At 42.0% G+C, this 11,188-nt stretch overlaps 1 protein-coding gene across 6 annotated transcripts in view; it reads right to left on the bottom strand.

Moving 5' to 3' along the window:
* The window catches only part of ST7 (suppression of tumorigenicity 7), a 1,957,536-nt gene that overhangs the window by 122,529 nt on the left and 1,823,819 nt on the right, over positions 1-11,188 (bottom strand). The gene's annotated exons all lie outside the window — the stretch shown is intronic.

Genomic DNA, 11,188 nt, shown 5'->3' with positions numbered 1-11,188 from the left:
AAGTCTACTCACTGCAGGCTAGAAACTGTTATTGAATCTTGTCCCTGCAGTGGATGCTGCAATATCTCCTGCCCAATGCCAAATGCTTAAACAGTCCATGTGTACGATGCATGGTGTCCTATATTCTTTTGGTGGCCTTTTTGACGCTTATTGTAGACTAAAGCTGTTGCATCGATTAAAGACTGGTACCGGTTACCTTCTCTGTAAACCCCACAACTCTTTGTAGCTCCTTCCTTTCTATAACTGTGCAGCTTCCAAACCACACTGTGAAGTTGCAGGTGAGGATGCTCTCTATTGCACCTCTATAGAAGGTGGAGAGAATATGAGGAGGAAGCTTAGCTTTTTTCATCCTTCTTAAAAAATGGAGGCACTGGTGTGCTTTCTTGACCTGTTGGCTGGTGTTTCCTGACCATGGGAGAACCTGATATGTGCATATCCAGGAAATTTCATTCTTAACCCTCTCTACTCTTCCACCATTGATCCTGAGTGCTGGATGTTTTTGTACTCCTTTTCCTAAAGTCGATGATAATCTCTTTGGTCTTGCTTACCTTCAGGTCAAGGTTGCTCCCCTCGCACCAACTGATCACAGATACCACCTCCCTCTGTATGTTCTTTCATCCTCCTTTGTGATGAACCCCATGACTGTGGTGTCATCAGCAAACTTGCTGATACGGTTGGACTTGTGCTTAGCATAGCAGTCGTGGGACAGGATGGTGAATAACAGTGGGCTGAAAACACATCCCTGTGGAACCTCAGTGTTAATCGTGATGCACTTTGATGTGTTCTCATCCGAACACACCTTCTGTGGTCTCTCAATCAGAAAGTCCAGACTCCAGTTACAGAGATGTTTACTGATTCCTAAATGTGCCAGTTTTTCTATCAGCTGCATTGGTACCACCTTATTAAATGTAGAGCTGAAGTCTAAGAACAGCATCCCCACATAGTTGTCTTTGCCCTCTAAATGTTCAAGGGAGATGTGTAGTGCTGCTGATATGACATCAGCTGTGGGTCAGTTAGCTCATACACAAACTGCAGAGGGTCAAAATCAGAAGGTAGGCATGATGAAAAATGCTTTTTGATCAGCCGCTCAAAACATTTAGTCATTAGGGCTGGAGGGAGTGTTTTTCTTAGATAGTGTGATGTTAATTTGCTTGTAGCATGAGGGTTCTTTCACCGTGGCAAGAGAGTTGTTAAATACTTCATTGAGCATTGTGCATATCAGCACAGCCTTTTAACACCTTGCCCAGTATGTTGTCTGGGCCAGCAGCCTTCCTGGGGTTCACTCTCCTTAGCTCACTTCTTACCACCTCTGTGCTGAGGCTGAGTATGGCATCCTTTTCATCAGTGGGTAGCTTTAGTGCCAACCTGTTGTTTCTTTCCTCAAATCTACCAAAAAAGATGTTATAACTATCTAGGAATTCAATGCTGTCCTCACACTGTGCTCACCTGCTTTTGCAGTCAGTGATCTCCTGTATGCCTTGCCACAGTTTCCGTGCATCCTTCATGTCTTCAAAGTGGCTCTGCACCTTTCTGCCATACTCCCTCATAGTCTCCTTTATACCCCTCTTCAGATTACCTCTTGTCACACTTAGAGCTACTTTGTCCTTAGTCTTGTAAGCTGCATTTCTCTCCTTCAGAAGCTCATATACCTGGGGTGAGCCATGGCTTCTGGTTAGCGCTAATAGTGATACTCTTGGTATTGGTTACTCCATCAACACAATTTGAAATGTATGCCATCACTACTTCAGTGTATTCACCAATGTTCAGATGCTGACTCACTGTGGCTGCCTCCATGAACATATCCCAGTTGGTTCTTTCAAAGCAGTATTGGAGGGCCTCCATAGCCCCCTTGGGCCATACCTGGATTTGTTTCTTTGTAGGTTTCTCTCTAACCAGTGCAGATTTGTAAGCTGGTGATAGCAAGATGGTATAATGGCTAGACTTTCCCATTTATGGAAGTTGCACTGCCTTATAAGCTTTAACAGTATGCACACCTTGTCCAAGACATTATCACCCCTTGTAGGAACATCAACATACTGATGGTACTGTGGAAGTACTTCTTTCAAATCTGCTTTATTAAAGTCACCAGCTGCCACATGTACAAAGTCAGGATATTTGCTCTGCAACTCACCCATGTGATTGCATAGTTTAGTTAGAGCCAGTGATATTAGCACTAGTTGGGATGTACACCACTGTCACTCTAACCCCATTCAGCTCCCTGGCAAGTAAAATGGTCTACATTTAATGGACAGGAACTCTACGTTCTCACAGCAGTGTGACAGTGTGATTTCACAGTTGCTGCACCATCCTTTGTTAACACAGACGCAGACTCCTCCTCTAGCTTTTCCACACAGTTTATGTTTTCTGTCTGCATGAAACAGCACAGAAATTCTCTAAGTTTACTGCACTATCATTTATGTTGTCATGCAGCCACGTCTCACTACTCAGAAATAAACAAGCATTTAGCACCTTGATCTTGTTGGCGAGTTCCAGTCTCAAGTAATCCATCTTGCTATCCAGTGACTTCACATTAGCTGGCAGTATTTCTCGTAACTTCTGTCTAAAGTTACTGTACCTTCAATTGGAAGTGCATAAACTGATTTTTTTGAGATTTTCTGTGCAAAACAAGACAAAATATGCATATTTCTAGAATGAGCCAACACAGGCGCAGCCACACAGGGCATTGCCATTTTTTTTTTTTAAACACACAGTTCATATGTTAAGCGACAATAGTAGCATTCAAGTTGTATTTGCCAGCAAAATGATTGGCCTCTATCCAGGTCAAGTGCCAGCAATAACAGGACAATTAAAAAAGGCTACACAGTGGAGCAGCTGCTAGACTATGGTATTCTAGAGGCAGTATCTTCTGTGACCATCCCCCACATTGCTGTCAATAAAATGATCAGGGAATAGTTCTAGCAATGCACGAATGCTGAGGCATCATGAAAGGAACAGTCAAAAAAACACCACCTCCAGATGAGCTGTCTCAGTAAGTACTGCTGTCATAGGTTCAAAGGTCCATAGTTTGGTCTTCCCTTTTAACAAACATACTGTATATGAACAGCTTCACTATTACTGACAAAATAACTACTGACATGGCATGGTGCCATGTCTGTAAGGGAAGGGCATGGAACACTCAGTCATGCAGAAATTGATACACATCATAGCAGAATGGACTCAAAAGTGCAATTATGTAAGTTGAACTTACCACAACAGTAGATGTTCAAATGATTACTGCTGCAGTAGCCTTCGCTTTATGGATTATATCCTGCCAAGGATATTACAGCTGGCCAGCTTCCAAAGCTTCAGGGCACCTTCCATGTGGCCAAATTGTCAAGCAGCTCAAGCTGAGCTGATTAAAAGACAACTTTGGCACAGATCCCTTCAGAGCTTTCCTGCCAGTAGAGACAAGGAGGCTATGCTCTAAAAGGCCAATGCTAGGAATAATGAAAACAAATGTTCACACCCTGACATAAAAAACACAGCAAAAAACAAGGGGAATGGAGGGAGGGAATGGCTAATGCAGCAGTGATCAGTCAAACACCTACTGTTACGTTAAGTTCATCTTACACAACTGTACTATGTTCTTTATACTGATCACTGCTGCAGTTGCCTTAGCTAAATGGGTAGCTTACCAGAGCTAACCATACTTGGGTGGAGGAAGGAGAAGGGTCCAGAATCCCCTGGAGAATGGTCCTAGCAAAGCTCAATCTAGACCTAGAGAAGGGCTCAAAGCTTATAGTGATTTCTAAAAGTATGCACAGAAGGCTAAGTAGCAGCTTCTAGCATACTTGTAGAATACAATCCTTTCCACAAAGCCATAGATGAATACAAGGCCCTGGCAGAGTGTGCCTTGACTCTGCCTGGAACAGATTTGTCATGGCGAGTATAATAAAAAATAATAGTCTTAGACAAACATTTGGAAATAATGTGTTTTGACACAGGTTATCCCTTCTTACCTTAACAAGAAATAAACAGTTGATCAGACGGTCTGAAAGATTTCGTTTATTATTATTTATTACTTTATTTTACATTTGTTGACTGGGAAAATCCGACTGGATGCATGTCCATTTTCATCGGAGGACAGAGAAGAAAAGCCCCATAGTTACATTTTAAGCAAAATATAAGGTTTATGCAGAAGCATTCAAATTTACATAGATAGTACTAAACTGCACATTGACTAGTAACATAGCATTCAAGCTTAATTCAAATTTACATAGATAGCACCAAACTTAACATTGACTAATAACATAACATTCAAGCTTACTTCACATTTACATAGACAGTACCAAACTTAACACTGACCAGCAACATAGCATTCAAGCTTAATTCAGATTTACATAGATAATACCAGACTTAACACTGACTAGTAACATAGCATTCAAGCTTAATTCAAATTTACATAGATAGTACCAGACTTAACATTGACTAGTAACATAGCATTCAAGCTTAATTCAAATTTACACAGATAGTACCAGACTTAACATCGACTAGTAACATAGCATTCAAGCTTAATTCAAATTTACATAGATAGTACCAAACTTAACATTGACTAGTAACATAGCATTAAAGTTTAAGATTTAACATATTTACATAGGCTGAACACATATTTTACAATTTTAGGTTGAGACATTACATAATGGTGAACACTGTTAGTAGGGGTTGCATTTTTTGCTTTATACAGTTGAGTTGTGAGCAAGTTAGCCATAGTAGGGAGTATAGCAGCAGGAGAACAGACAGATGGGAAATTGGATAACAGGTTAAGTAAGAAAACCAGGAGGCGTAAGTATAAAGTAAGAGTAGAAGTGTAAAGAGAAAAGTAAAGTTTAGTCCTGTCAAGACAGAACCCGAGTTGTCTGTGGACATCCAAGGCAAAACTTTCTCCCTAATTTTTAGGTACAGGAAAGAAAGCAGGGAGCTGGACAGTTTGGATTAAAGTAAAGTCAGACACCACTTTAGGCATAAAAAAGTATTAGTGCTCAAAGCTTTACTAGAAAGGCTCACCCAGACTCTGCTACACTTTGCTGTGAAGGAAAGGTTAGTTTGCTTTTTATTTGTTGTATTTTGTATTACTTTATTGCCTTTTTATATTTTGAATACTGTGATTTGTCTTCTTTACCTTGTGTTTTACTTGTATTCTGCTTTTAACTGCATATTAAAACTTCAAAAGAGACCACAGCTCTGCCTCTTGTGAGTCAGACAGAAATTTTTTTGCCACCCTGTTACTGTTGTCTTCTTAAATACCACTGTTTTTCTAGTTGCCTGCCTCTTATGTTAATTTGACCATATATCTAATTTCCTCTCTGCTTTCACTGGCTTGTGTGAGTAAGCACAAAATTATCATTTTGTGAAATCACTCCCCTTCAACTATTTAAATTTATTTGCCATCCTACTGTATTCCATAGTACCAGAATACAAAAGTGACCACCCCCTTTCAATCTATCTTGCGGTTTTAAAAATAGTGATTCTCCACTAAAACTTAACTTTTTAGACAGGTAAAACTTAAGTTACCTACTTTAAACATCTGCCAGGCACTTGATTAAAAACAAAACTCAAAATTCAAACAAAAAACGTCTCACAGAAGCCCACGCTTAAAACAAGTAATTTAATAAGGTATAAACCAAACTGTAAACACACTGTCATGTATAAAGCACTTTTTGTCTGATAAGGTTACTTGACTTCTTCAGATACAAATACAAATGTTTAAACTTCTTTTTGTAGCTAGCTCAGCAGTCATATGATATGCTGAGTTAATTACTTTGTGCAGTTAACCCATACTATGCATGCCAAATTTTAATGATGGTAACCAACATATAATCTATAAGTCCCTACTACTCCATATAAAAATTACTTGTGTGTAACTTGTGAATATGTAACAAAGTGAAATTATTAATGTGAAAACACCATATAAAATTAGTTATTTTACATATACATATATATATGTTTTAACATATCGATTTTTACTTATATTTTTAGCTTTTGATATGCTGCTAATATTAACTTTATTTATTTAACCAGTATTAGGCATTTATACATATATATGTATTTTATTGCATTTGTATCTGAAGAAGTCTGGGAACCTTACCAGACGAAAAGCGCTTTATACATGACAGTGTGTTTACAGTTTGGTTTATACCTTATTAAATTACTTGTTTTAAGCGGGGGCTTCTGTGAGCCGTTTTTTACTTTCACATCTAACTTCTCTAGTGCACAATGCAGTGTTCAGGATAAACCACTTTTTTTTTCATCTTACCTTTAAGCATCTCTTGACTAGCACTTGCTCTAATACCTGCTGGAAAGCACTAGGAAGCCTTAAACTGATACAAGCACTCAGCTCTCCTTGTTAATAAGGAGAAATTAATCATAGGCACTAAACAGCCTATAACTGCAAAGTACCTTGCTAAGATAAGGGAAAACAGCTCCTGTACTTTATAAAAAAAGCACCAAATCAGGCATGTCCAAGGGACAGCTTCTGGTGATTTCTCCTAAACACCTGGTGAATCTGGGCATACTGGGGCAATGCAGCAATTGCCTCATGTAAACAGACAACCCTTTCCTCCTACCACCCAACACTGCAACCTGTGAGAGATGCACTTACATAGCCAAATTGGAAGCAAATCTCTCTCCACCCATGATTGTGCTAGACAGTCAAGAGGAGAAGGTAAACACCTGCACTACACCTCAAGCAACACATAGCCCTTCTAAACCCACACCACCAACACCCACACATAGCAACACTAAATCCACATATGCAGAGGCCCTTAACAAAGACGTCTGAAGCTGAAACGCAAACAAACACCAATCACAACCAAAGTGTCACATAGCTCACAACACCAGTGTGCCACCCAGCAACAGCCCTAAGGCAAGACAACGTACCTAACACTTTAGTCATAGGTGACTCTGTAGTCAGGCACACTGATGTCCCACTCATCAGGCTGAACAAGGAGAAAATTAGTGTCAGTTGCCTGTCGGGTGCTAGGGTCCGCCACATAACGGATGCACTCAAGTCACTCCACAATAAGTACAAATATGACTCTTCATTGTCCATGTTGGAATGAATGACTTGAGACGTACCTCCCTAAACTACATGAAAAGAGACATGGAAGAGCTCTCGGATCATGTGGCCCAGGCAGGTATGACCCTAGCCCTGAGTAGCATCCTGCCTTTGCCCAGAATGATACCACAATATAAGGACAAAATGATTAACTTCAACAATTGGCTAAGCTTCGGATGTCATCTAAAGGGGATCCAGTATGTGTCGGCCTGGGATGACATGATCGGCAGACCACGATGCTTTGCCAGAGATGGTCTGCACCTATCATCCCTGGGATTCAAGTTACTGGCTAAGGCTCTTGCCACCCCTATAGTGCCTTTTTTAGGCAAAGTTCAAAGGACAAAACCACCACTTTAACAGGTAGAAGCATGCAAAATCTGAAGGTAATTCTACTCAATGCTAGTCTAAACCTCAAAATGCACTCTCTCGAGGCACTCCTAAAAATCGGGAACATCGATATCTGTGCAGTAACTCAGACCTGGTTCAAAGTTCAAGAGAGCAGCCCTGCAATACCAGGCTACAACTCTACCCACACTTTTCGGCCACCAAACCAGGATCGAAACACTAAAGGTGGAGGAGTGTCCATATTCACCAAGGATATTCACACCACCAGGCTAGTTGCCCAACACAATGCATCTGAAAATCTCCAGGTGCAACTAACACTAAGTAAGACTGCAATCCAAATTGTAGCTTGCTACAGATCACCCACCATGCCCCAAGATTCTCACTACACCTTTCTAAACATACTGGAAAATATTAAGATACAACCAAACACCCTAATACTGGGTGATTGCAACTACCCTGCCATTAACTGGTAAAACTACTCGTGTACCAACACCTTTGCACAATGGTTCTTGGAATTCATAAATTCCAACGCCCTGGATCAACTAATCCATAGTCCCACCAGGGGCTCCAATAACCTAGACCTGGTCATTACCAACATGGGAAATAGATGCTCCACACCTATGGTCACCCCCTTGTTGGTCAGGTCAGACCATAAACTAATCACCCTTAACATCCACATCCCACATCCCACCCCCACCCCCCCAGTAAGGAAACTTCCATAAAAAACTTCACCAAAGCCAACTTCATTCTACTCAAGTCAGAAGTGACAAACTTCATGACACCCATGCAGACAGGAACTGAATGTTCGACTGCTGAGTCCTACACTAAGGCACTGTACGAGCACATCCACTCATGCATGAATCGTGCCATCCCAAGCAGAACCAAGATGCTCTCCTCCAAAAAAAAGGAAGCCAATCTGGTGGTCCCCTGCCATAAACAAACTTTACAACAAAACTGTTGTAGAAAAGAGGAAAATCCCAGGATGCAAAAAACTCCCTTACCAGCCTCAGTAAGAAGCTGAGATCCCTCATAAAATCCTCCAAAGCTAGTTCTGAAGATAAAATTGCCAAATATTCCAAAGACAACCACAAGGCATTCTATAGTTATGTCAAGAATCTAAATGGCAATGCTCAGATCTGCTCTGAGCTACAACAGAATGGCATTAAATATACTGATCCCAAGGATATTGCCAATATCCTGGCAGACTGATTCAGTGTCAGCTTCACCCCCCTCTCACCCCCTAACTGGCCCATCTCAATACCATAAGATTGCCAAATTCCAGTAATAACGACCACACAGATAAAAAAACACACTCTCCAAAGCTAAGAATACAACATCCATAGGACCAGATGACATCCCGGGCTGTGTACTACATGAACTACAAAATGAACTGGCACCTCACCTAAGTGTCATGTTTAATCATACCCTCACCTCAGGCTTCGTGCCCACTGAGTGGCACACAGCTACAGTTATCCCACTCCACAAGGGGGGATCCACCTTGGATCATGGGAACTATCGCCCCATCAGTCCGACGAGCCTGATCTGTAAGGCCATGGAACGTATTATCATGGAACTTTAAACAAAGACACTGGCAACCTTCAAACACTGGACCTCACCCAGATTGGGTTCGTGAAGGGCCAATCTTGTCTCCTGATCCTGACTGACTTCAAATCAGTCTCCAGAGCCGTGGACAAGGGTAAGGAGGTCCACACAGCCTATCTGAACATCGCCAGGGCCTTTGACACAATCCCCCACTCTGGAATCATAGATAAACTTACTAAGCTGGGCATTAATCCCTACGTCACTCGATAGGGTGCCAACTGGCTTACTGACAGAACCCACACTGTAAAAAGTAGCTGACTCCAAATCCAGCTCCAGACAAGTGACAAGTGGAGTACTGACAGAACCCACACTGTAAAAAGTAGCTGACTCCAAATCCAGCTCCAGACAAGTGACAAGTGGAGTACCTCAGGGTTCAGTCCTGGGACCGCTCGTTTGGCATCTACTTTTCTGAAGTACAGGCCAACACTAAGGAACTCTGGCTAACAAAGTTCGCAGATGTCTGCAAACTGGGAGTCATTACTGAACCCCAAATGATGTGGGTACTCTACAAAAGGGCCTTACAGAAACAGATGCTTGGTGCCAGAGCCATGGGCTAAAGCTCAATGCCAAGATATGTATAGTTATCCCCTTTGGAAAAAAAACATGTACCCATGAATTACCACATATGTGGCAGTACACTAAACACCGGAAGTGTGATCAGGGACTTAGGGACACAGGTGGACAGTGATCTCACCTTCGATAACCACATAGCCACAACAGTCAAGAAATCCTTCTATGTGGCACACCTCATCGCCAAGGGCTTTTCATCCAGAAAAAAGGAGGTCATTGTCCCACATCCCTAATTAGACCCATTATAGAATATAACGCCCCATTTGGTATGTACCTCTCAAGACATCTGCAACACCTGGAAAGGCCGCAGAAATACCTCACTAAAAGAATCACAGCCCTAAAGCAGATGCCACATGCTGACTGCCTTAAAAAACTCCAGCTATACTCTGTCGCATATCGTCTATTCAGAGGCGATCTCTGCTTAACATACAAGGCCATGTCAAACCCAGAGCAGTTGGACATGCTGCACTTAAAGAAATCCCAATCCCTCAAAGCCACACGCTCAAGGGATCTAAACCTTCTCATCACAATAAACAAAACATGCTGGAGGGACAGGTTCTTGACCCAGAGACTCCCCAGACTCTGGAACAGACTGCCCGTACATTTAAAGCAGAGCGCCTCTTTGGCCCTCTTTAAAAGGAACCATGACGATTGGATGGGAGAAAGGAAATTCACCCCGGGGATCATGTCAGTCACTCTGCTAGAAAGGTGACCAGGGAAGTAAATAGTGTGGGAAGAAATAGCCAGGGGATTGTTATGGCTAGGCTTGTATAGGCCCAAGAGACCACCAGATTGGCTTCCTTTTTTTGGATGAGAGCATTTTGGTTCTATTTGAGATGGCACGATTCATGCATGAGTGGATGTGCTCATACAGTGCCTTAGTGTAGGATTCAGCAGTTGAACTTTCAGTTCCCGTCTGCATGGGTGTCATGAAGTTTGTCACTTCTGACTTGAGTAGCACGAATATATAGCTACTAGCCATTAGTAGGTTAGGAAAATATTATACATGGAGAGGGTGATAGTATAATTGAGATTGGAGAGTACAGTACAATAGATATTAGAGAGAGAATTAGTTTTTGGTAGGGGAGGGATTGTTTTGGGTGGGATGAAGTAATAGTAGAGGTAGTTGGATGAGTCAGTGCAAGGTGGAATGGGGGGGGGTTAAGTTGGACTGTGGCAAGGGCATTCTCATTTGGAAGAAAGATGAGAGAGTAGCTGAGATTTGAAATTTGTATGGTTAGGTAGGTTGTGTAGGTGTGTGGGGAGAGAGTTCCAATGTTTAGCTAAGGAGTGGGACAGCAGTAGATGGTCAGGAGGTTGTGCAGGTTTGTGGACCTGAAGGAGATTTTGGTTTTTGGATCTGAGGGAGCGGTTGGGACTGTAAGGTTTTAAGGAAGTAGTGAGACCTGGAGCGGTTGGGAGTGTAACGTTTTAAGGAAGTAGTGAGACCTGGGCAGTTGGCAGGTTTAAAGATGAGCTTGTGGACAATGGTGAGTTGTAGGTAACTGAGGTAGATGGGTAGTTCAAGCCAGCTGAGGGTGAGGGTGAGGAGGGAGTGGCAGTGGTGGGATGAGTTTTTTTAATTGGTTGAAAATTTGGAGATCTTGTGGTAGCAGG

Source organism: Protopterus annectens, chromosome 11.part0 (genome assembly GCF_019279795.1).
Source record: "Protopterus annectens isolate FY-2018-M chromosome 11.part0, PAN1.0, whole genome shotgun sequence".
Lineage (NCBI taxonomy): Eukaryota > Metazoa > Chordata > Ceratodontiformes > Protopteridae > Protopterus > Protopterus annectens.
The sequence above is the reverse complement of the archived record's forward strand: the minus strand, read 5'-3'. Positions and strand labels throughout refer to the sequence as shown.